Raw genomic sequence first — 23189 nt, 5'->3', positions numbered from 1 at the left:
AATTCATAGACGATGCGACTAGAAAAACATGGGTTTATGTCATGAAGAATAAATCCGATGTATTTTCCATATTTCAAAGGTGGAAAGCCTTTGTGGAGAATGAAACAGGTACCAAGGTTAAATGCCTCAGATCCGACAATGGAGGCGAATATTGCAGCCAAGCTTTTGAAAGCTTTTGTGCTAGCAATGGCATTCGGAGGCAAAGGACAACCCAAGGACACCTCAACAAAATGGGATTTTGGAAAGGATACAGGACAATCATGGAACGAACACGAAGCATGCGGCTACATGCAAGCCTACCGCTTGAGCTTTGGGCGGAAGCTGTAAGTCCGTCTGTGTACTTAATCAATCGGTCACCCTCAACGGCATTGGATGGGGGAGTTGCAGAAGAGGCATGGACAGGTAAACCGGTGAATTATGCATTTCTCAAAGTGTTTGGGTGTGAGGCTTTCATGCACATAGATAGAAGCCTAAGATCAAAGTTAGATGTAAAGTTCGAAAAGTGTTTCTTCATTGGCTATGGAGAAGGAGACTTTGGGTATCGCCTATGGAATCCTGAAGATGGTAAAATCTTAAGGAGTAGGGATGTAATTTTTAACGAACAAAATATGTACAAAGATTACTTGGAAAGAAAACAAACAAAAGAAACAGGTGATGAGTACATGGAGCTTGAGGACGGTGAAGACTCAAGGATTGCAAACGGTGACAATGTGCAACAACGTCAACCAAATGAGGAGCCTCAACCTATTCCCCGAAGATCTACAAGAGCAAGTAGACCTCCAGAAAGGTTTGTTCCTTCCTTCAACCATATCTGGATCTCAGATTCTGGAGAGCCAGAATCATATGAAGAAGCTATGCAACATGAATCCAAAGAAGAATGGACGAAGAGCATGCAAGTGGAGATGGACTCACTACATCACAACCAAACATGGGAGTTGGTTGAGTTGCCTAAAGGTAAGCGGGCACTTCAAAACAAATGGGTGTACAAGCTAAAGGAAGAAGAAGGTGGGAAGAAAAGGTACAAGTCTAGGCTTGTGGTAAAAGGTTTTTCTCAAAAGAAAGGTATTGACTTCAATGAAATATTTTCTCCTCTTTTAAAAATGAACTCAATTAGGCTTGTCTTAAGCCTTGTGGCTTCTCATGATCTAAATCTCAAGCAAATGGATGTAAATACGGCATTCCCTCACGGTGACTTAGAGGAGGAAATCTGCATGCTTCAACCAAAGGGGTATGAAGTAAAAGGTAAGGAGAAAATGGTTTGCAGATTAAAGAAGAGCCTGTATGGTTTAAAGCAAGCATCAAGACAATGGTACTTGAAGTTTGATCGATGAAGTTTGGTGCCCCGGAATATTCTTTTTTGCCGGCATTTTATGGCCGGACGGCGGCCGAAAAGTGGTCGGAAAACAACCGGTTGGTTGGCCGGTGGCCGGCGGTCGGAAGTCAATGGCCGGTGGCCGAATTCAAAAGCGGACTTGTCTTCTCAAGGGCGGCCACACATGGGCGGATTGGAGGGTCCGATTTGGACTTATTCGCACAAGGGCGGCTACACATGGCTGTCTCTCATAAGAGAGGGCAGCCCTTTTGGCCTATAAAAGGAGGCCATTTCTACACACATTTCATAGTGTGAAGTTGATGCAACAAGGTGAGTGTGAGGTGGTGAGAGTGAAGCAAGGCGGGAGCTCCATTAAGGGTATAATCCCTTTGTAAACTACTTCTTGTTTTGAAGTACTAAAGCCATTGAGTGGCTGCTTTCCCGTGGACGTAGCCCACATTGGGTGAACCACGTATATCGTGTGTACTCTCTCTCTCTCTCTCTACTCTATAATCTCGTGTATATAAATCTGTCTCTCTCCATTAAGTAATCTACTCAATTATCTATTTAGCTACGTCTTATTTCCTAACAACTGGTATCAGAGCAAGGTTTGCTCGTAGCTAAATTATCTCAAGGAAAGGATTCATTGAATTGAGTGGGAGTTATGGCGGAGGAAGGGAAGCTCAAGATTGAGAAGTTCAACGGCAAAAACTACCAACATTGGAAGATGCAGATTGAAGACTATCTCTACTAGAAGGACCTCTATTTTCCACTAGGCGGTCTTGCGAAGAAGCCCGCAACAATGGCAGATGAAGCATGGATTGTCCTTGATCGAAAGGCACTGGGAACAATCCGGTTAAGCTTGGCGTCAACGGTGGCCTTCAATGTTTCGGAGATGAAGACCACGGAGGACTTGATGAAGTCACTTGATGACTTCTACGAGAAACCATCGGCATCCAATAAGGTATTTCTTATGAAGCGCTTGTTCAATCTAAAGATGACAGAGAATGGTTCAGTTGGAGAACACCTAAACGACTTTAACACAAACATAAGTCAACTTCCATCAGTGAAAATCAATTTCGATGACGAAGTGCGAGCTCTCCTTATACTATCATCTCTACCGGATAGTTGGGACAGCCTTGTGATGGCTGTAAGTAATTCTATCTCTGGCACAAATACTCTTAAGTTTGATGATGTTGTGGGTGTTCTCCTAAGCGAGGAAATGCGAAGGAGAATCACAGGAGAATCATCAAGTGCTGCACTATCAGTGGAATCAAGAGGAAGGCTTAAGGAGAGGTTCAAAAACCAAAAAGGTCGTGATCGCTCAAGGCGGAGCAAGTCACGCACAAAGTCAGTTCTTGAATGTTGGAACTGCGGCAAGAAAGGCCACGTCAAGAAGGATTGCTGGTCCAAGAAGAAGAAGGAGACAGAGTCTCAAGACAACAAGCCAACATCGGAGGCCAATGTGGCAGGTAAAGTAGAGCAAGATGCTCTAATTCTCTCATTAGACAATGTGTCTAATTCTTGGATAGTAGATTCCGGGGCTTCATTCCATGCGACACCACACAAGCAACATTTCCAAGACTACACTAAAGGTAATTTTGGGTATGTATACTTGGGAGATGATGAAGCTTGTGAGATTGTCGGCAAAGGTACAATTTCTGTCAAAACTGCTAATGGAAATGAATGGAAGCTTAAAGATGTTAGGTATGTTCCTTCTCTTCGCAAAAATTTGATCTCTACAGGACAATTGGACGATGAAGGTCACAACATTGCATTCGGAAACAAACGGTGGAAGATCTCAAAGGGATCTTTGGTAGTTGCCAAGGGTGAAAAAGTCGGTACACTTTACTTGTGTACTGTTAGCACGCAACCTTCAGCTTGTGCAGCAACTACAGAAGTTGACAATGTGGTGTGGCACTACCGACTTGGGCATATGAGTGCCAAAGGAATGCAAATCCTTCAAACAAAGAAGCTTCTACCAGGTTTGAAAGAAGTGGACTTAGAGTTCTGTGAAGATTGTGTTTATGGTAAACAAAAGAGGGTAAAATTTTAAAAATCAGGAAATGAAAGAAAAAATAAAAAACTTGAGTTGGTTCATTCTGATGTTTGGGGTCCTGCAAGTACACCATCACTTGGTGGCTCATTGTACTATGTAACATTCATAGACGATGCGACTAGAAAAACATGGGTTTATGTCATAAAGAATAAATCCGATGTATTTTCCATATTTCAAAGGTGGAAAGCCTTTGTGGAGAATGAAACAGGTACCAAGGTTAAATGCATCAGATCCGACAATGGAGGCGAATATTGCAGCCAAGCTTTTGAAAGCTTTTGTGCTAGCAATGGCATTCAGAGGCAAAGGACAACCCCAAGGACACCGCAACAAAATGGGATTTCTGAAAGGATGAACAGGACAATCATGGAACGAGCACGAAGCATGCGGCTACATGCAGGCCTACCGCTTGAGCTTTGGGCGGAAGGTGTAAGTACGTCTGTGTACTTAATCAATCGGTCGCCCTCAACGGCATTGGATGGGGGAGTTGCAGAAGAGGCATGGACAGGTAAACCGGTGAATTATGCATTTCTCAAAGTGTTTGGGTGTGAGGCTTTCATGCACATAGATAGAAGCCTAAGATCAAAGTTAGATGTAAAGTCCAAAAAGTGTTTCTTCATTGGCTATGGAGAAAGAGACTTTGGGTATCGCCTATGGAATCCTGAAGATGGTAAAATCTTAAGGAGTAGGGATGTAATTTTTAACGAACAAAATATGTACAAAGATTACTTGGAAAGAAAACAAACAAAAGAAACAGGTGATGAGTACATGGAGCTTGAGGACGGTGAAGACTCAAGGATTGCAAACGGTGACAATGTGCAACAACGTCAACCAAATGAGGAGCCTCAACCTATTCCCCGAAGATCTACAAGAGCAAGTAGACCTCCAGAAAGCAAGTGGAGATGGACTCACTACATCGCAACCAAACATGGGAGTTGGTTGAGTTGCCAAAAGGTAAGCGGGCACTTCAAAACAAATGGGTGTACAAGCTAAAGGAAGAAGAAGGTGGGAAGAAAAGGTACAAGTCTAGGCTTGTGGTAAAAGGTTTTTCTCAAAAGAAAGGTATTCACTTCAATGAAATATTTTCTCTGTTGTAAAAATGAACTCAATCAGGCTTGTCTTAAGCCTTGTGGCTGCTCATGATCTAAATCTCGAGCAAATGGATGTAAATACGGCATTCCCTCACGGTGACTTAGAGGAGGAAATCTACATGCTTCAACCAAAGGGGTATGAAGTAAAAGGTAAGGAGAAAATGGTTTGCAGATTAAAGAAGAGCTTGTATGGTCTAAAACAAGCATCAAGACAATCGTACTTGAAGTTTGATCGATGGATGTTGGATCATGGATTCACAAGATGCAACTCGGATCATTGCGTCTACACGGAGAATTTGGGAGATGGGAAATTCATCATCCTAATGTTGTATGTTGATGACATGTTGATTGCAAGTGCTAACATGCAGGACATCAAAGACCTAAAAGAGGAGCTGTCCAAATCTTTTTCAATGAAAGATTTAGGTGTGCAAAGAGGATACTTGGTATGAAAATATCAAGGGACAGGACGAAGAAGACAATAAAGCTATCTCAAGAAGATTACATCAAGAAGGTACTCGAAAGGTTTACAATGCAAAATACAAAACCATTTTCTACACCTTTGGCTGGTCATTTTAAACTAACGAAGGATATGTGTCCAAAGACACAAGAGGAGATAGCCTATATGTCTAAAGTTCCATATGCTGCAGCGGTAGGTTCTCTAATGTATGCTATGGTCTGGACAAGGCCAGACATTGCACATGCAGTGGGAGTTGTGAGTAGGTTCATGGACAACCCAGGTAAAGAGCATTGGCAAGCTATGAAGTGGATACTTAGGTATCTAAAAGGGACAACAACAAATGCTTTGTATTTTGGAGGAACTGATATTTTTCTAGAAGGGTATGCTGATGCAGATATGGCAGGTGACAAAGATACTCGAAGGAGCACTACTGGCTATGTGTTCACGGTTGGAGGCACAACAGTAAGCTGGGCTTCAAAGCTACAGAAAGTGGTTTCACTTTCTACCACGGAAGCAGAGTATGTAGCAATGACGGAGGCAAGCAAAGAAATTATGTGGCTTCACAGATTCTTAGAAGAGCTTGGATTCAAACAAGAAAATTGTGTCTTGTACAGTGATAGCCAAAGTGCTATCCATCTTGCGAAGAACTCTGCCTTTCATTCAAGGACAAAGCACATTGAGGTGAGATATCACTTCATACGCACTCTTTTGGAAGAGGGACAGCTAAAGCTAGGAAAGGTGCATACAAGTGAAAATCCTGCAGATATGTTTACAAAGGTGGTCAACAAGGAGAAGTTGAGCTTTTGCTCATCTTCAATCGGCATTCAAGGATAAGAAGCTAGAATGGAAAGCAGCCACAGGTTTGGTTTGGAGATCAGTCTCCAAGTGGGAGATTGTTAAGTATGGAGCGTGATTTACCCTTGTAATTTTCTGTGGTAAAAGCACACATTTGTAAGGCCCCCATTATGAGGAGAAGCCATCGTGCGTGAAGGAAAATTACTCACCGGAAACCAAAAATTTTCACGGACAAGAATCAGGGGCAGCCGGAATATTCTTTTTCGCCGGAATATTATGGTCGGACGGCGACCGGAAAGTGGTCGGAAAACAACCGGTCTGTTGGCCGGTGGCCGGTAGTCAATGGCCGGTGGTCGGAAGTGAATGGCCGGTGGTCTGTGGTCGGAAGTCAATGGCCGGTGGCTGAATTCAAAAGCGGACTTGTCTTCTCAAGGGCGGCCACACATGGGCGGATTGGAGGGTCCGATTTGGACTTATTCGCACAAGGGCGGCTACACATGGCTGTCTCTCATAAGAGAGGGCAACCCTTTTGGCCTATAAAAGGAGGCCATTTCTACACACATTTCATAGTGTGAAGTTGATGCAACAAGGTGAGTGTGAGGTGGTGAGAGTGAGGCAAGGCGGGAGCTCCATTAAGGGTATAATCCCTTTGTAAACTACTTCTTGTTTTGAAGTACTAAAGCCATTAAGTGGCTGCTTTCCATGGACGTAGCCCACATTGGGTGAACCACGTATATCGTGTGTACTCTCTCTCTCTCTCTACTCTATAATCGGTGTATATAAATCTGTCTCTCTCATTAAGTAATCTACTCAATTATCTATTTAGCTACATCTTATTTCCTAACACTTACAATGCTTCCCAAGAGTAAGCAAATGTATTGTGCACAAAAATGAAGTAGTATGCATGCTTAGATCAAGTTTGCGGAGACGACGTCTCCCAACACAAGTAGAGCTTGCACTTACTATGGAAGATTGATAGGACTAATGTGCAGACATGCTTGCGGAAGCCTCAGGCTCTCAAGCACCAAATGGACTAGTCATCCATTGTGGAATGATGTAGTAGGGTAACATAGGGATTCTCTACCGCTAAGAAAAGGACTCATGAATATGATTTATCTTCTTACACCATAGTCGAGGACGACTATGATTTCAAGAGAGAGGTAATGTCATAATAATCAATATTAATTCTCCTAAATGATTTTTTCATATTAAACTGATCATTTAATGTGGAGAAGTTCCAGTGCGAGAGGAGAAAAAGCTAGAATATTGGTTAAGCTAGCAGACTGGCCATAGTAGGGATCCAAAGGAGGTAAAATAGGGATCCAAAGGGGGGGCCATCTGCAAAAGAGCCATATTCAACAATGGGCTAAAAAGACCCTAAGGTTCAGCCCATTAAGACTTGAAAAATGCTAAGGTTCCAAAATTCAAAGGTTGTGTCCAAAGGTCAACCCTAGGGAAATTGGATGCTTTGTGTGTGACCAAAAAGTCTTTTCAAATCCCTACATAGGAGGGGGCGAGCCTTGGGAGTAGGGGATGAGAGAGAAATTCACACACACACACAGGCTCCCTTTACACAAAGGGCATTAGGGACACATGTCAGCTCCCTAGCCCAGATGCCCACAAGGTGTGCCCAATTTCTATTGGATGGCCTTGGAGGTGGACCAATGAGATTTAGGCTAGAGTAAATCTAGTTTAATTAATTTATAAACTCTTAATAAAAGAACCAATGAGAATTAAGTCCTCTAGAAGACTATTGGACAGTCTCCCAAGGGGTCCAATGAGCATTCAGTAGCCCAATGGCTTGCCTGATTCCTATTGGCCAGGAGGCAAAGGGGTCCAATGAGAGTTTAGTTTAATTATTAAATTACCTAAAGCTCTCACAAAAGGGGAAAGGGGGACACATGTCAATAGGCTATCACTTATGCTGCTTAATAATCATTGGCTTGACTTGGGGAGGGCCAATGGAAAAATAGCAAGAGCAAATAGCAAGAGGGCTCGCCCAAGAGAGAGAGGGGGGGATGATTTTTGCAAGGCATTATCACACACACACACACACTCTCACATAGCCTATGTGAGAAGTAAAGAAGACTATCTCTTCCCAAGCTTTAATGGAGAGCTCATCACCTACTCCAAGCTTGTGAGATAGAAGCCTGCATCGACACACTCTTGGCATGTGGATGCAAATCCAACCAAGATCCAAGCTTCAATGCATGCTCATCTCCTCTACCATGCTAATTACTAAGCTAAGTATGCTAATATGAGTGATTATGTGAGGAGATGTACATCTTTCTCGTAAGATACTCTTTCTTCCTCTCAATCTACTCTCATACCCTACTAGCTCTCACCATCTTCGAAGGTGTGTGAGGTCTTGGGTCTGAGACGGGGGATAATTAATGTTGTGTTTGCTAAGTGTTTTGCTTGGTGCATGAAGCTTTCATCTTCATTGCACTAGCTAGTCTTGAAGGAACACAAAGAATTGTATTGTACAATGTCTCTCTTTGATGGGAGAGAACCATAATACAAAGCCTTTTGGAGGGGGGGACCGGCTCCATGCAAATCCGGTCCTCAACTGTTGTCAATTGCTTAATTTCTCTCTCTTTTGAAAGTATTTTTCATGCTATCTAACTAGGTGTTATGCTTTTTGTTGCTCTCTCACCCAAGCACTCTTGTAATTCTTAGGAATCTATTCTAATGAAATGCCCACTATGTTATGCTAATTTCGCGCTACACACAAGTTATTAGGCATTAAATGTTACAACTAGTATACACGATAGCAAAATTGGAAGCATCTATATGTAGTGGAATATCTTATTCAATCTGGTGCCTTTCAATATTGGTGGGGGGGGGTGAGGAGCTTGCTTTAAGCTTCATAAATGATTCTTTCACATGCTCGGTCATCAAAGTGTGTAATCAAGGTATACATGGGTTTTGCAATTATAGCGTACATGTTGATGAAACGTTGTAATATCCACAATGCTCATGAAGGCTTTGTACCCCCTTAATGTTGTTGGTCAAGGAAAATCAGCATGACATGATTTTTTTCAATATCAGTAGCTATGATATTTTAGACACTATATGTCATGAATTTTTCTTGTCTACCATGAATGTGCACTTTTCAGGATTTAAGCAAATTATATAAAGTCTACATTAAGGTGTTAAAAAATGATCAGCCGGATTGTGAATGTACGATAGATCATCATATATACTTCTAAGAATTTCCTAAGATATTCTTTAAAAGCATGGATCATCAACTTTGAAATGTGGCTCGAGCATTAGTTAATCCAAACGGCAAACTTGATAGGTAAAAATACCCCTTTCTCTTGCAAAACACAGTTTTATGATGATCTTTTGGGTCAACCAAAGTTGATTGTATCCGGAAAGCCATCTAAGAAGCTGTAAGCTTCTTTTCTTGTAACTCGTTCTAAAACATGCTCAGTGATTGGAGAGGAAGGTTGTCTTAATGGTAGCTGCATTTTCTTTTTTCAGATTAACACATACTCATAATTTTCCATTTTCTTGGGTACTACCACAATTGGAGACCCCAATCTGTGTGTTCAATGTCGTAAATGAATTTGGATTCCTTTAGTTTTTTATTCTCTCTTCTTTTATCTTCATGGCAAAGGTTTCATTTACTTGTATGGCCTTTGTCTACTTGGTTTTCATCATCTCTCATGGGTATGGTATGTTGACTGATCTTGGATTCCTTGAGCAAGTTTAGAAAAATCTCTTCTTATTTCTCTACTTAGGTCATTCGCAATGTAAGCAGGTCTAGGCTCTTCTCTGGTTCAGCCAGGTTTATCTTTTTAGCATTTTCAGGTCCTTCATAGGACTGCCTGCTTCCATAGTTGCCTAGCAGGTTGTTTGACTTGATTTTTCTATTTTGGAGAGTATAGTTTTTGTAATGGGATGGAACACTCATTACATCCTTACCATCTCTTTTGTGGTTTCCATTTGGTTGTATATCTCTTTAGAGATTTTTTCAACTCTTGATATATCTTTTTCCGCTCGACACGTGTCATGAGTGGTTTCTTATCCTGTGGGTTTACTTTAGTATCCTTCCTTGATTTTCTCGATATTTTAGATATTTTTGAATTTTTGTTTGAAGGATTCTGCTAGTGATTTTTTTCTTGAGAAAATCATTTGCATCTATCTGTATCATGAATTGTGTTCTATGGAGACTGATGGCATAGGTGTGTTTTCATGTTTATGTGTCCCTTTTCCTTTGTCTTCTCGATTTCTTCTGGTTGGGAAAGTCAAAAAACTTTTCCTCCCCTCCTTTCAAGAGTAGCTTAGCTCTCACATGTTCTTTTTCTGACACCGAATCTTCTGGTGTAGCTGAGTGTTCATCTAACTCATCTGTTGCATCGTAGTAGAGGTCTGAAAAGACTTGTTGAGCTTTCATCAAATCCTTGGGTTCCTCATCTTCGTCTTCAATGTTGAGGATTGAAATCATTTGAATGGGAATTATGTCATAGCCATCCTCATTGCAAAATTGAGTAGGCATAGACGTATTCACACATACATCCATGGTCGCTAAATTTGAGTCCACTCAAATGGCTCAAACAAATGCTCTGGAAAGGGTTCAAGTACATAGGCTTCGTCTGTGCAGTCCCTTTCTAGAATACATTCTTCTCGTCTTAAACTTCCATTTTCTGATGCTCCACATATCCAAATAGGAGTGTCTTTATTTAACCAGGATGGAAGCTTAGTTTCAGCCGAAGAGATTGAATCAAACTCATGTATGAATGTTTTCAAGACATCTCTATAAGTGTGATCTTTTAGATTTACTCTTGTTATAGATCCCACTTGCTTTAAGTACAGATAATTGTTTCCCCAATCTTGGATAAGCTGTACCTATCGCATGAAAGGTCTTCTCAATATGATTTCATAATTGAGTTTTTTCCAAAGTCTACTATGGCAAAAGTGTGTTGATATTCAATTCTACAAGAATTGACTATCACCTTTTCAAGCAGCCCTAATGGTGTCTCAATGTGTCCGTCATCCAATTGCAATTTGATTTAAGTTTGTCTAATGGCTGGTTGTCCCCAGGATTCCCATACTGCTTTCGTGGCTATGGATTTTCCTGCTCCACTATCCAGTATCGCCATGGTTCCAATGTCATTATATTTCACTGGAAGGGTGGTGTTTCCTTCTTTCCCTTCATAATATTCTTCGACTTTGTTCATGGGAATAGATCGAATCTCTTTGTTGTCCATTTCGTTTTTCAATTTTCCCAAATTTTTTGAAACTAGCCCCGTTATCCCCACCTTCTCTAGGGTTTTCTGTAGATCATTCCATAACTATGGTCTGAATTTTAGCAGTTCTCCCAAGGTAAGAGTGCATTGGATGGGTGTAGACATGATTGAATGAATGTTGTCTACTTCTAGGGTCTGTTTAGCTCTCTTTACTTGAGTGGTCTTACACACTATGGATACGATATTCCAAAAGCTTTAGATCCGCAATCCCCGTACAAGGATTGTACATCCATGTTCATATCAGTATGAAGGTTATCCAACCAGATTTCCTCTATAGGAGATGAATTTAGAGTTAGGCTCCCATCATTGATCTCTCTAACTTTTTCCATAAGTGTCCTGGCCAATCTTCCTCTACGAATGGAATTCCGTCTAAGGCATCTTCGATGTCCGACACTATAAGTTTGATTCTTTTGTTTCAAGGTGAGGTTTTTCCACCACATCGGGTTTTTCTTTAGTGTCTCTTACCACAAGCTCCTCAGGTTTTGCAATACTTTCAAGCTTGGTTTTTGTGTTTCCAACATTTCTTGCGTGATTCTTACCAATTTTTTTGATAAGCTTCCAGCTTAACTGCTTCCATGTCTGGAGAAGGATAGTTTTTCCATTAGTTTTCCATGTTTTGGCCTGCTCTAAGTCTTGCTTGGTAGGCTTTGAAGGCGGCGTTAAAAGGAAAAAATTTTATTGACCAGAATGGATCCTCCAGACTTCATGGTTGTTTCCTTGATTTCACTTCCAGTTTCTTTCAACTTTTCCTGGAATAGGTTTTTTGCTTTCTCCTCGATTTCAACCCGTTGTTTTTGTTTTCTCATCTCATATCTTTTGCTTCTCCTTCTTTTGATTCTTTGAGAGGAAACTTTCATATTTTCTGAATCATCATCAGAGTTGTGTTTCTTTTTCTTGGCCTGGGCTCTAGTGATTACCTTGATTGGAATAATCGGTTTACTCTCTGATGAGCTAGTAGGTATCACTTGGACTACATTTACTACTGTTTTACCCTTGTTTAAAGGATTTTTAGGACAATCTTTCAAAAAATGTCCTCCATTTTTGCAACATTGTATGCAATAGGCTTCAACTGGCTTGAGGTTTTTGTCAAGCTTTGGACATTCATTTTTCCAATGGTCATCTGCACCACAGCTATGATAGTTTCCTGTTCTTGGCTTAATCATGGGTCTTACCATGGGAGGTCTGACACCTTGATTAGCTACATAATACATTGGTGCGAGATCTAGTGGAGCATAAGTCGCAATTTCGTCCATTGGTGGTGGATGTGAATTATACCAATCTCCTTCTACCATTACTATAGATAAACTAGGCTCTGCATAGGGTGTAACAAGCACTAATGCTTATTCATCTATGACTCCTTCTGAGTGCATGTACTTTACAGGCACTGCATTATGTCCTGGGTACGGAGGTTGTTGTCCCAATACATGTTGAGGTCTTTCCATACCCCATTGGTGGTCTTTGAGCTTGGGCCATATTAGGCTGATATCTGTACATGGGTTGTCCTTGTGGCCTCATAGGCACATACTGAATATTGCCATCATACTTTGGTCTGAAGTAGCACTCGTGGGTCTCATGGTTGGTCCATTTAACCTCAATTGCACACCATTATTGTGGCCTAATTGGTTGTCTCTATTGAGGTATCCCTTGTCCCAGTCCCCTCATAGGTGATTTTTGCATGTTGTTCATCATGTCATTCATCCTTCTGAGCATGTCTTCTATGGCTAAAAGTGATGCTGCAGTAGCCGTTCCCACTTGTGCTGGTTTAGTGGACACTGTTTTCTCACTTTGGTTATCCTTAGGGACATCTTCTTCGTTAAAAATATCGCAATTGTCTCCTTCTGACACACGCTCTTCTAGGGTTGTATGCTTCTTACTATAGAGTATAGCATGAAGTTCTTTGTTTAGCAGTCCCTCTAGAAACAAAGATACGAGTCATTCTTCTGCAGGTATCTCTAGCCCTAGGCAATGTATTGTTTCATTCGAGTTGCACAATCCCTAATAGACTCACCATGTTTCTGTTTAAAGTTGTAGATTTGAGCTGCCGTATTATGTTTGATCCCCATTTTGGAACAAGCAGCTACAAATCCTTGAGCTAATGTGTTCAAGTCCATGATTGACCTTGGTGGCATGTTTTGGAACCATGTCAATGCTTTTCCTTCTAATGTCATTCCAAACCCCTCAAATTGAGTATGGAAATCGAATATACGTTTTGCTCTTAGCACTTGCTTAATGCTTGCTAAGTGGTCGTATGGATCTCCTGATCCACTGTATTTTCTAACCCATTTTTGAAAATCAGCTGGTTTGATATGTCTGTTTGGTTCAACTCCCGGTCTCTTGGCAGTTGGTCCTGTTCCGAGTCCTTTAAACCAGTCTGTTGGAAATAGTGACTCATGTAGCCTTGGACTGGCCTTAGTGTCACCCGGTTTTCTACATGATGAGGTGGTTTCTGGTTTCTTCACATTACTCTCAGATAATCTCTCACGGTGTTCATCTCTTGGAATTGTTTCTGGTCCTTGTCCTAATATCCAATCCCTTATGGAATACCCTTGGTATTTGGTTTGTTCTACCTCCTCGGGAGTCATCATAACAAAGTTGTTGTTATAACAATCCCTAAACATGTAGGTTGGTAGGTCTGCTGATTCCTTATCTTTGATCTTCAAGATATAGATGATCTTCATGGCCATTAGTTGTCTTGGTTTGGCATGCAAAGTCCACAAAAGATCTTTTGTGTTTCTATCTTCCAACAATAGACTCTGATCCTAGGATTTTTCGTACTAAGCCGTTTCAAAGGTTTCAAATCTACTTGATCGTATCCCTCGAATTCTAAAGTTGGTGGTCCTTCTTTTGCTGACATATCTGGGATTATGGTGTTTACTTCTAATCCCCATTTTTCTACCACATCAGGGTTTTTGACTTGTACATACCGAGTTTCATTTCTGTCCATGTATATTTTTCCTTGTTTGTTTGCCCTAATCTCTTCTTCGAACTCAATACCATGGTCATCAATGCAAATATCATACTCCTTATTAGGGTCTAAGTAAACCTGGGCTCCATGGCGGTTAGTCTTGTAAAAAGAGAGTATATGCTTATAGCACATTGTCGTTCCAATTTTCGAGTGAGCCGAATAAGAAGGCATTTCAGATGTTGAATCTGAAAAAGTGTCGGAGACTTCTTCAAGAATTGTGTGCAAGGAATTGCCTTGATTCACGTTGTCTTCGGTGGATACTCTACTAGAGGTTTCTCTGAGTATGCCCTGATTTCCTAGTACATGACCAGATCTAAGGTTCATATAGACTTATGAAGCCCTGGTTAGAGTACTTACCTTTGAATTGACTTGTCGTCAATTTCCACTTGATTCGATCAACTTTCTGTCAAGCCATTGATTCCTCGTCTGCAACACGATTCTTATACAAATTTGATCAAGTTAGCTATTCTTCTATAAAGATAGTAGAGTTTTTGCTAACTCTCGTGATTTACTTTCAGATTCGTCTTTAGCAAAAAATCAAAGATTTAATTTGCAACCTAGAAACTGAGTGAATGTGTACCAATTCTGATCCGATTGAACCCAAAATCGCCCGGTGGCTTTGTATTATATTAGTCTAACACTGTATAAGTTCAAAAGTCAAGACTGATATCCCTGGGTAGCAGTAGTAAATAATCGAGACTATTTACTTTTATAAGTTTTTTGCACTTTTTGGATTGGATTGGCAAGTATACAACCTGTTAAAGTCCCTGGACAAGTTTCATCAAGTTTGGACAAAATATGATCAAGTTTATCAACTGTTTTGTGTCCGCAGACTCTGATTTCAAGAATCTGGCTTAAGTCTCACTTTTGTGATCCAAATTTCACCAAAACTGATTTATGAGGTCTACTTGATATTGACCTTGTGGTATACTCAAATGTGCAAAATTTTCAAGCTTTAAAGCATATGTAAATAATTGCGATTATTTACTCCAGCTATATTTTTGCAAATTTTTGTCCCAACTTTGACACAGATCTGTTAAGCACCTCAGTTAAGGTCACTAGCCAAGTTTCATCAAGTTTGGACAATTTTTGGTCAAATGGTCATCAACTTTCTATTCGCAGACTAACTTTGCAAATTTGGTCACGATTTTCAATCCAGTGATTCAAATCTTACCAAATTTGGTTTGTGGGCTTATTACAACATGATTAAACTAGTGGTATGCTGACTTGGTAAAAAAATTTGAAAAATGAAGCAGATGTAAATAATCGTGATTATTTACAAATGGTAACTTTTTGCATCTTTTTGGTCAACTGAGCATGTACACATGTTTATCACATCAATATAAGCCTATGAATCAATTTTCACAAGTTTGGACAAATTTTCCCCAATTTACACTCAAGATTCAAAAAGTCAGTACAAACTTTAGTTTTTACCCAATTTTTGGCTAGTTTGGTGATTCAAATCTTTTGGGTCTTTACAAAAGTTGTTTGTACACATGCAATGAGTCAATGGTATGAACCTTGGTCAATTTGGAGCAGAAAGTTAATAATCATGATTATTAACTTTAGGCTTGAAATGAACACTTTTTTGAAATTTTTTCAGAGACAGTCTTTACATGAGCTATTTTGAGCCTATGAATCAAGTCAAAACTTAATTTGGCCTAACATCTCAAGAAAAAGTAAATAATCTGAGTTTTGGCCAACTCTTGAAATTTTTACCTCGAAGTGTCCTTGAGCTTACCAACTGGTTCAGACAACTTTTAAGCTTACTCTCCAGTTGGATTGAGTGATTTCCAGTCTTTTCGTGCTGTTTCTAGCCGTAGACCTCAAATTCTGCAACTTCCAATAACAACTCACACTTGATTCTTTTAGAGAGAGCAATGTTCTGAAATGAACCTCGGGTCCTACTTACCCTAGTTCCTAGATTCTCATGCAATGGGGTTGTGGAATGTGTCCACAAACATTCATTTTCTGGTCTTTTATGGTTTTGTGAGCATTGATCTTAAGACTTGTCTCGTTTACCGATCATCCTCAAAATACTAATCTATTTCTACAATCCTACAATCCTAAAGGCACTCAACAAGTACGATTACTTCCAAGCTACCTCTATATAGCAAAAGACGACAATCTTAAGCTATGCGGTTTTTAAAAGAAAGATTTGAACTCTAGGTGATTCTAAAGGAAGTTAAAGGATAACTTCAAAAGACGCTCGTGTTTTTCCCTAGTTTAGGTCTCTTCGATCCCTGGCAACGGCGCCAAATGTGGGATGCATGTATAACCTCACCATCCTATCTTATTGCAGTATTAGCGAGAACCACGATTAAATTGTCAATCCATGGAACGAAGCTGACTAGACTAGTGCATAAAGGCTACAAGAGGTTGTCAATCTCTCAGAAAATAATTAACAACTCGCATCTAACTCAAGCTACACTCAAGTGACTGAAATCGCCAAAACCAATCGCTCATCGGCAAACAAAACACATCCGTTACAGCATCAAATGAAATCCAAATGTGACGAAACTTCTAGGACATGTTTATAAGACCTAAGGACACGTGCTTATGGGATCAAATCCCACTTTAGGTCAAGTTCCAAAATTACGATTATTAATAACAGTGGATTTTTGACCTAGTCATTTTCGACCCACAATGTTTCTAAATGTTTAGCAATGATGGCCCAATACCCCGCCTACGCTTAGTTTTTGATTTGAAAGTGTAAATTCGTAGTTATGATAAAATTAGTGTGCGGGTCGGCGACGCCAAAAGCTACGAATTACTGTGAATTGCTTACGTCAATGCGTAGAGCTCTTACATGTGGTTGCAATGCAACAAATGCGACTGCAATGTGACAACCGGGGAGGGAGTGGGAAGCGCGAGAAGGAGAGGAGTGAGCGCTGTTAGCTCACGTTGTGTGTTTCATTATCCAAAAACTTCTAAAAAACTGACAAAAAATGGCTTTTTTACCTTAGCCAAGGTTTTTGGTGGTCAAAACTAATAATCTTGGAGTTCTACCAAAGCTGGGTAATGACAGGTTGATACAATCTGGAAGCTTGTAGTCTCAGCTCATTAATTACAGAGTTTATCCGAGAAAATAAGAGTTACAATATTCTCGATTTATAAAAAATAATAAGTGTTTTACAATGAGAACTCTAAAAAATGGTATCTGTGGCATCGGTGTTAGCTTGCTGCTAACAAAGAGTCATAAATGTCATGTGAGCTTACATGAATGTCTCAAAAACACAACATCACGTGAGACCAAAATATGCTTTGTTTGCGAATGGTACAACCTGCAACCTTTTCTTTCAGCACTATAACCAACAAAAATACATTTGACAGCCTTATAATCCAATTTTTTGAGCTGCACTTGTGGCATTAAACCATAATCCAAATAGCCAAAAACACACATGTGCTCAATATATGGCTTTCTATCATGACATGCTTCATATAATGTCATAGACTGCAACAATTTTGTAGGACACCTGTTAAGTACATAACTGGCACACATGATAGCCTCGAGCCAAAACAAATGTGGTAAAGCTTGACTCTTGACCATATATCTTGCCATCTTTGTAAGAGACCTATTTTTCCTCTCAGCAACACCATTTTGTTGAGGTGTATAAGGCACTATCAATTGGTGTTTTATCCCACAACTAGCCAATAATGCATTAAATTCATGAGACATATACTCCCCCCCTCAATCAGAACGGAGGGTGCCCATAGTACATTTTGAGACATTTTCAGCCATAGCAATAAAGTGCTTGAATCACATGAACACTTTGGACTTAGCTTTCAACGGATATACCCATGCATGCCTGGAGTAGTCATCAATGAAACTCATGAAGTATAAGTAATTTCCCAAGGACAGAGTTTGCATAGCCCACAAACATCACTATGCACAAGTTGCAATCTGCATGTAGCAAAATTTGACCCATCCTTTGGAAACTTAGCACGCTGCATTTTACCCAAAATACAGCCTTCACAAACATGTTTGATAGGTGCTTCAAGAGGTGGCAAAGAAGCAACCATATCAGATTTCCACAAACACAGCAAACTGACAAGATTTAGATGCCCAAAATGTGCATGCCACAGTTTTGCATCTGAAAAAATCCTTGAATCTGCAACTGCATTTGCAAAATTTTGTCCGCACTTGTCATTCAAAGTGAGCTTATACAGCCTACGACACAAAAAGCCAAATGCAACAATTTCATCACCAAATTTGAGATCATGAACTGTACATTTGTCATCCACAAATTTGACTACAAGTCCAAGTCTAGCAAGTGTAGATACAGACAAAAGATTCTTCTTGATCCCAGGTACATAAATTGCATCAACAAGTGTGAAAGGACTTCCATTTGCAGGAGTAATCAGAATCTTTTAAACCCCCTGAACCGGATAAGAGGCATTGTTGGCACAAGTGACTGAATTCCCATGAGGGACAGACTCAAGAGAGGTGAAAAAATCATGATGTGAGGTAATATGCTTTGTAGCACCACTATCAAAATACCACACATGTGAATTTGCAGCAACAACTGACATGCATGCATCATGGACAATAGGATTGTAAGTACACTCTACACTAAAGGCCCATTTTGCATCAACATCAGCATCACAGTCTTGTTTCACAGAAGACTCAACCGTGGATGCATTTATAGTGGAACCAGCATTTCCAGTGGAACCACCCTCTTTCTTTGTTTGACACGGTAATAGAATTGTCAGAATAGTGCTCAGTTAGATTATGTCATGCTGCTTAGAATTAGCCATAGTCGGAATATGGTTAGGTTGTATTTTTCTCAGACGGATATGTATGCCAAGGACATTCATTTAGACAATTGTAACTCTTTTTATGGTAGAAGTCGTGGGTAACAAACACACAAGAGTCAGGATGTATTCAAGCTTTGGTCAATGGAGTTTTCTTACTGTGTATGATTTTCTTTTCTTGACTCTGACTTTGCTCTATCTGAAGTTGTTTGACTGTGTTTTTTGATGAGTCTGATTATGGAGTGAAGTTTGATTCTCTATTGAGAGTATATTTGTTGTTGAGAGATATCATTGTGTTGTGGAGCCCCAACAAATTTGGCAATCCTGTTGGGGTTACAACTTTGCTAGGGTTCAGTCAAAATTCTCTCAGTGTCAGCATTGCTCCGGGTATCTCTATTTCATTAACTGATGATGTATGTCAGAGAGACCAAGAAGGGTATCTAGGGTCTATTACACAAGGGCTCAGACTCAAGCAGGGAATATTGATCCTTTCCATTATGAAGATACAATAGACGAAGAAGTAGAAGTGGTTGTCTTGGAAGTGCAACCATGGAATCAAGTAGGGGAGAGTTCAAGATCATCATTAGGAAGGCAGGTGGGCCAATTTGTTGGGGCTCTACTCTTAATAGCAAGATCTACAAGAAGTAGAAGAAGACTCCACTTTGACCCACTATAGGTATCTACCAGGCAAAGACCTAGGAGAGTACCTCAGCCTCCCCCTATGGCTGAACCACCTCCTAATCCGAAGGTTAAAGAAGAAAATCAGAGGCAAGTCAGGTGAAGATGCATGTTGTCATGTGGCTCAATTTGAGACCAAGTGGCAAGCTAGTGGACATCAAGAAGTATATGGTGATGATATAAAATTGCAACAATTTTCAGCAACACAAGAAGGTAAAGCAATGAGTTGGTTTAGCCACTATGGAATTGCACATTTTTTCAACTTATGCTGCACTCAGAGTAGCATTCTTATAGAGATTCAAAAAAGAGAAAACTTCAAATGATATCCTAAAGAAAATCAGGGACAGTAGACAGGGTCACAACTGCTGCAAGGGTTGAAATTAGACTTGGTATGACTAGACCAAAATCTAGGAGCAAGCGTAGCTCTGAATCAGAAGCAGAGTCAGAAGCAGAGTCAAATGTTGAGTCTGAAACTGATGAAGATAGTGGTTCCAAGGTGTCCTCTGATAGTGAGGCTGAAAGCAGTAAAGGAAAACAGAAGAAGAAGAAGTAGAGTGGTAAGAAGAAAAAAAGATAAAAAAGACAAAGAAGAAGGTTTGATTAATCAGTTGAAGAAAATCCGGTATTCTGTTGTAGCTCCAAAGGAAAAGCAGTACTATCGGATTTGTGAAAGGGAAGGCCATAACACATCCTAGTGTTGGTACAACCCTAATAATAGGAGTAGATCAAATCCACAAGCAAGTAGAGGGAGAAATGATGTTGAAACAAATCAAATAGCTCCATTTAGAGACCTCCAAGACCACTTGGAGAAATCAAGATAATAATCAGAGAAGAGCATTAGGCATCATTCCATGTGTGTATTGTTCAGCACCAAATCATTGGGTTGGTCTGAATTTTGCATTGTGGGTCAAGCATAGAGAGGAGAGAGGGATGCCAATTGTACCCTACAACGAAGATAATCAGTAGGTTAACCCACAATGGTAGCACCAAAATCAACCACTAGCTCAAGAAAATGTCATCAAAATTGACATTGATGAGCAACACACATCAGATGTGTTCCTTGGTAAGAATATGGAGTTTCCATATGAAGAGCATTGTGATGAATGTGCTTGTGATTGTAATCAGTGTGGGGAGAACCAAGAGATAGTTGTAATGGTTGTTAGAAGGTCTAAGACTAAAGGTCCTATTGGTTGAAAGGAACAAAAGGAATCAGAGAGCAGGTTCAAAAACAGGTGCAAAAGGATCAAAAGAATCAAAATGTGGATGATAGTACTTCAGATGTTCAGGGGGACCAATTGCAACAGCACTATGAGAGACCCTTGATAAGAAAATATGACAAGGAATGGTTTGAAGCATTAATAAACTCTCCATTGCAGATGTCCTTGGATCAGTTATTATGTATGGTTCTAGCCTTTTCAAAGAAAAATTGTTGAATAGATTGCTTCAAGGGAGTATCCAATTCAAACAAATAGCATACTTGAGCCTGTAGTGAACAAAGTTGATCTGGTAGATGTTGACTTTGTAGTTCCTGTTATAAAGTGGTATTTTACAACACTTTTTTTGATGAAGTATTATTGGATGGAGGATATGGAGTCAACATTCTGGCTGAGTTGGTGTATTATAAAATGAAGTTGGGAGAATTGCAGCCAACACCATTTCAGGTGAAGATGGCAGACTTAGAGGAGAGTTCAACCATCAAGAATATTGAGACAACAATCTATATTTATATTGCACAAATTCAATTTCAGGTGAATTTTGTTGTGTTGAAGATAGAGAGAGGCTATACCTCCTATGATATGTTGTTGGGGAGGCCTTGGTTCATATTGGCTAAAGTCAAGCAGGATTGTGGTGAGAATGGAGTTGTCATAAAGAAAGAGAAGCAAGAAATTGCAATTCCTATGATTGGGAGAAAGAATGTTCCTTTAAGGAAAGACCATTGTATGCTCAATCAATTAATTTGGCAGAAGAAGTGGAGGATGATGAAGAAGAAGCATTTCTAAAAGCAAATCCAACCATTATACCAGTATTTGAAGTGATGTTGAAGGCATCCTACAGAAGGATGAAGTGGAAGAATAGGTAGATTCTGACTTATTACATGGGCAGATAATACAAGGATAAGAGTTGGTGTAGATGGTGGATCAAAATTCAAATCCTAATCCAAAGTAAGCCTTACAGATAGAGGAAAAGGAATCAATAGAGTTGGCTGAAAAGATTTACATAAAAGATTTGGAGGATCAGCTAGGGTGAAGCAAGATGAGCTAAAGGATATCAATTTGGATACAGAAGAGGCTCCCAAAATTGTCAAGGTCAGTATTCATATAGATGGGGATTTTTTGTAGGAGTTATTGCAGTTGTTGAAAGAATACAAATATGTTTTTGCATGAGACTATTGTGAAGTGAAAGGTAAAGATCTTGGCTTACATCAGCATCACATTAATCTAAAGGAGGATGCAGTTCCGATTTTGCAACAGAGGTATAAAGTGAATCCAAAATTGTAGAACGGGTAAAAGCAAGAGATTGGTAAGCTATATTAGCTATTGGGTTTAGCAAACCAACTCATGAGGTTACATGGTTGTCACCAATCATTGTGGTGCCAAGGAAAATGGAAAAAATCAGAGTTTGTGTTGATTATAGAAATTTGAATGCAGCCACTATTACAGATCCTTTTCCAATGCCATATTGGATGTTGTAGCAGGGAAAGAAATGTATAGCTTTTTGGATGGTTTTTCAGGGTATAACCTGATTCAGGTGGCTGAAGAGGATCAACACAAAATAAGCTTTTATAACAGAGTGGGGTGCTTTTGCATTTACAGTTATGAATTTTGGACTCAAAAATGGACCACCATCATTCAAGTTTACAACATACAAGACATTTGAACCTTATTTGTAGGATTTCATGAGAGTTTTTGTGGCCAACTTTTCAGAAGGAACTATATCTACAGCATTTGAGGTTATGTTTTGAAAGGTGTAGATAATTCAAAATGTGCCTTAATCCTTCTAAAAGTGTTATTGCTTGCAAAAGTGGAGTACTTTTAGGGCATGTGGTTGCTCATGAAGGGATGTCCATTGATGAGAAGAAGACTGAAGTTATTAAAAGAGCAAAAGCCCAGAGAATGTGAAGGAAGTTAGTAGATTTGCTGGTCAGGTGAAATGGCATGCTAGATATGTTAGATATTTGGAAAATGTTTGTCTACCTCTGACTCATCTAACAAAGAAGAGTGTACCTTTTATATGGGCGGAACCCTAGGAGAGCTCATTTGAAATGTTAAAAAGATGTTGTCAATAGCACCAATATTACAACCTCCAGATTGGACATTGCCTTTTCATGTATTTGTTGGTGCATCAAATATAGCTATTGGTGTTGTCCTCATGCAAGAAAGAGTTGGGGGATGGTTCAGACCTATCTACTATGCTAGTAGTGTATTAACATCAGTTGGAAGCAATTATGTTGTAATAGAAAGAGAATCTCCAATGGTATTGCTATCACAAAATTCAGACATTATTTGATGAGCAATAGAGTTATTTTTCATGTTTCATCATGGAATTTCTTTACCTAATTAAGAGCCATTGCTAACTAGAAATTAGCGAGATGGATGTTATTTTACAAGAATTTTGACTTTGTAATTGTTCATATTCCTGGCAAAGAGAACACCATTGCTGATTATTTGAGTAGAATTGATACCGGTGAAGAACCAACAGGTGTTCAAGATGACCTACCTTATGCTGATTTGTTTGAAGTTCAAAATATAGTCTCTAAATCATGGTATGATTAGTTGTTAACATTTTTGACAGATGGAGATGGTACAATGCCAATGGGATTTTTAG

Source organism: Adiantum capillus-veneris, unplaced genomic scaffold (assembly GCF_014529385.1).
Source record: "Adiantum capillus-veneris isolate H3 unplaced genomic scaffold, ASM1452938v2 Hic_scaffold_325, whole genome shotgun sequence".
Lineage (NCBI taxonomy): Eukaryota > Viridiplantae > Streptophyta > Polypodiopsida > Polypodiales > Pteridaceae > Adiantum > Adiantum capillus-veneris.
Note: the sequence above shows the minus strand (reverse complement) of the source record.